Raw genomic sequence first — 4,608 nt, 5'->3', positions numbered from 1 at the left:
CCACGCTCTCATTCGCTCCTTCACTGGGGCAGAGGCGTCTGTCCCTCGCGGGGTCGTAATCCATGGACAGGGTCCCTTCCCACCCCAGTCCCTGGAAAATTTCCATCAAAGCCACCTTTGCTGTGTGCTCTGGGAGCCCACAGAGCTGCTGGATCTTCTCCCCTTGGGAGAGAAGCTCCTTGGGAGGCACGGCAGGAGCAGCACCCTGGCAGCCTCGGGAATGCCCCGCTGGGATCCACGGCACACACTGCCAGGGTCTGGAATTCCAGTTCTCCGCTATGAAAAGATGTTCCTGCCCTTGAGGGCAAAGCTGTCAAGAAGGAGCCAAAAGCCAAGTGGAGCAAGATCTTACAGTGGCATTTCACTGCGAGCCTTCATAACTTCCCCCATGCTTGTTGTAGCTCCTGAATTGGGAATTAAATCCGGGCACGGTCTTTGGTGTGAGCTGCCCTGCGTGAAGGGAGACACTGAGAGAGAAACAGAGCAGACAAAGAGAGGCAGGAGAGAAAGGAGGGCACAAACACAATCAGCTGAGAAGGTGGCACTCTGAAAACAGACCAAAACTGACTGAAAAGGAATATAACAGAAAGAAATAATTTTGCACCTTTTATTTACTATCAAAATACAATTTCTTCCCCTTCTCACAAACCTCTTGCCAGTGTCATTCAGCAGGGCTGTCAGAAAGTCCTTCATTCTGGGTGGATGTTCCAGGCTGCAGCCACAAGGAAAGAGGGAATGGGGATTTTCCTGCTCCTGGGGAGTTTGACATCGTCAGCTGAGGAGAGGAGGAGGCACCAGAAGAAAAGGGCAGCTGGACTTCACCCTTCCACAGGAAAAACGGGGCGGGGGAATCTCTCATCCTGTCTGCTGCTGCTCCCACAGGGATGTGAGGGCTGATCCCAGAGCCCCAAGGGTCACAGTCAGGGCTGCCCTCAGGGAATGCTCGCCTGGTATTGAGGGGCAACGTGGGAGCACCTGGATCTTGGGGCACCCAGCTGCTCCCCATGTTTGGAGGTGCCTGAGGAGGGCTGGAACAACGCCAGGGACATCCTGCAGTGACATCCCCCCTGTCCTGCCCTGGGTGAGCTCAGTCCCAAACCTGACCCTGATCCTGGTCTCAATCTCACTCCATGTTTAGACACACTCACAGTTCTGTATTTAATCTCATCCCAGTGCCACACTTGTCTAGCCCCAGACCACAACCCAACCCCAGCCCAAAGCCAATCCCATGTCCAGCCTTAACCCCAATCCCAGCTCTAATCCAAACCTCAGCCCTAACTCCAAGCCCAGCCCCAATTCCAGCCCCTTCCTAAATCCTCAGCCCCAAACCAAATCCCAGGTTCAGCCCTTCTGGGGGTTTGGGGGTGTCTCTGTCCCTGTGACCCCGATGATGTTTGGGTGGGGTCACAGCAGGGCTGAGAGGGACAGAGACCCCCCCCGACCTCCGCAGGTGTGAGAAGGTCAGAGAGCCCCCCCAGCCCCGACCACCCTCAGCGGTGAGAGGGACACAGAGCCCCTGGTCCCCAGCCCTGCACAGGCATTGCCTGAGGCCAGAGGGATGGAGACCCCCCAAGCATCCCCCAGGGTGAGGGGACAGAGACCCCCGAGCATCCCCTGTGCTGAAAGGGACAGAGACTGCCCCGAGCACCCCCTGGCACAGGGGTGAGAGGGAGGGAAACCCCCCAGGCATTCCCTGGGGTGAAAATGATGGATACACCCTACGCAATGGCCTGGGGTGACAGGGACAGGGACAGCCCCTGGGCAATGGCCTGGGGTGACAGGGACAGGGACAACCTCCCCAAATTTCTGCCAAGCATCCCCCAGGGCGAGAGGCACAGAGACCCCTTGAGCATCCCCTGGGCACTGGACAAAATAATTTGGCAGAAATCAAACTTGACTCTGCATAAATCACTTTGATGAATATTTGATTTTCCCACAAGTCAGATGTGATGACAAACAAATCGCAAACATTAATAAACTGACAGTACAAGCAATTTTGTGGCAATTCCAAGTTCCACTGGTTCCTGCACAGCTCCAGCTCAGCTGCCAGCACATTCTGATAAAAGTGTAAATTCAGCCCAATACAGATGTCATTAAAAGGAAAGTAAACTCTTTGTAGCTGTCACAAAGGTGACAGGGATGAAGAGAAAAATGATTCTCACATTTCACAAAGCACTCAAGCCTGGGAATTCAGGAGTTATTTGGGAATTTAGCTACTTGAGCTGAGCTTCTTGTAGGACTTTTAGCAGCCTTGTGTTCCTCACCATGGGGTGAATGAACCTTGTCAGTCTTGCTGGTATCATTTGCTCCCTTTCCTCCTGTGATTTTAAAAAACATTTCAAGGAAGGATGTCACAGACATTTTGCATAAAATCCTCTCTTTTAGGATTTGTCCTTTCTGGGAAGCTGGGGCCCCAGAAGAAAAATGCAAACAATAATAATTTGCTGATGTGGAATGTAACAGGAGCATCTGTGATTGGTCTTCTGTGAGTGTTTGGATTTGCTGACCACTCACAGGAGAGTTGGTCCTTGCTTTCTGCTGGACACAGAACTTTGTTATTCATTCTTTTCTTTCTATTCTTAGCTTAGCAAGCCTCTGCAACTTTTCTCTTTATTCCTTTTAGTATAGTTATAATGTATTATATATCATATATCAATAAATCCAGCCTTCTGATCATGAACCAAGATTCTCGTCCACTTCTCTTACCCTGAAGACCTTCATCAGGTCGCTGTAATAGAAGGACAACAAAATATTTTCTTTACACTCCGGGCCCACAAAGGCGATTTACCTCATCAGTTCTCCCATAAGTCACTCAGAGGAAGCTGCAGCCCAGTTTCAAAGAGTTCCTCCAGAGAGAACCACAACCTCCTTAGAGGAGGGAACCATGCTGTTGCCAAAGGCACTTGGGGTCAGAGAACAGTGCCTAAACTCACTGTGCCAAAAGAATTTCACAGTCTGGTGAGTCTGGTTAAGAAAAGTGTTAGAGAGATTCCTCTGCCCCAATTAAGGTTCTAATGAGACCAAATCCAAAATGGATTTTATTGAACAGTAAATGGGATAGACAAGGGGGGACAGGAAGGGAATGACAGGAAAAAGAGCACTCCCCTGGGGCAGGGTAAGTGTGACATTGTCCCCGGTGTTTGTGTGGCTTTCCCAGGGTGAGGGATTTACAGCTGAGCCAGTTTGGGTAAGGGGGGTGGTGTTCACCCCCTGAGCAGGGGTTACCCCACTGTTTCAGGTTGCCATGCAAGATGTAACCAAATGCATGTTTTCAATCCCCATCTTCATCAACTGCTATAAACAGGTGGGGCAGTGTTCTTTATCTCTTCCATGACTCACCCCTGATAACGCCCTCCAGGGGAGATATCTTCTGTGAATGGGCCATTGAGTGTCACTGCAGGACTGATAAAATTCCATCATCCCATTGTGGGATGCTCCGCCCAGGGGGAGGATCCAAGCATTCCTACCTGGATATAAGCTGACACTTTGCTACACCAGGAGCAGCTTGCCTATTGGATTCCCAGAGGACAAGAGCTCCCTAACCACCACTGGACCTCCACAGGAAGACCAGACCCTTCTACAGGATCGCTGCTTTGACAGAATCACCTTCATCACTCCAACAGGACTGCAGCCACCATTTACTGGGACTGCTGCCACCACCCTGACCAACAGGGTGTCAGGTTATATCCTGACTCTGTCAGTTTAAGGCAGTGTTTCTGTATCATTGCCTTGATCTTAGTTTTCTTTTAAATTGTAATTCTGGTTTAGACCCTCCCTAGGTTTGCTTTCAAACCAGTACAAAAGACAATGTGCGCACCCTTTGTTTTCTTCCCAGAACAGGATTTCCCATTCCCAAACCTTGGTTGGATGGAGAAGGAGGCTGTGAGGAAGAGGAAGGAGCCCCGGGACACCCAGATAGGTGAGGAGGAAGTCAGTTCCTATTTCCCCCTCTCTCCTGCTCTATCTCCCAGCCCAGCACAGCCCCTGGCTGCAGGACAACCCTGCTGCCAACGCCATCCTGCCGGGGATGCACTGGGGGGATCTCCTTCCCCTTCCCTCTGGCACGGAGCCAAATCCCATCCTGTCCTTGTCCTTCCTTCCCCAGGGAAGGAACTGAGGATGGAGACCAGGGAGGAAAAATCTGCATGGCAGAACCTCGTGAAAGAGGCTGTTTTGAGTGATTCTAACACACAGGAATCCAACAGGGAAGAAAAACCTCAGACATCCCCCATGAGGAGGGGCTGCAAACCCAGCCCAGGGTGCTCTGAAGAAGAAAGAGCCACCCTGAGCAGGAAGGTGGACAGAGCTTCAGCCAGAGTTCAGAGCTGGTGGTCCATGAGCAGCTTCATGATGGGGAGAAGCCCCACAAGTGCTTGCAGTGTGGGAAGAGCTTCAGGCAGAGCAACCACCTGATCAGCCACCAGATGATCCACACTGGGGAATGGCCCTATGAGTGTGGGGAATGTGGGAAGGGCTTCAGCTACAGATCCAACCTTGTGACCCACCTATGAATCCACACTGGGGAGAGGCCCTACCAGTGCACCACATGTGGGAAGAGGTTTCAGACCAGCTCACATCTCCTCCGCCACCAGCGGATTCACACAGAGG

The sequence above is a fragment of the Melozone crissalis genome, unplaced genomic scaffold, assembly GCF_028551555.1.
Source record: "Melozone crissalis strain CALT ecotype California unplaced genomic scaffold, PUWL_Pcris_2 ptg000192l_1, whole genome shotgun sequence".
NCBI lineage: Eukaryota > Metazoa > Chordata > Aves > Passeriformes > Passerellidae > Melozone > Melozone crissalis.
This window is presented reverse-complemented; position numbering follows the sequence as displayed.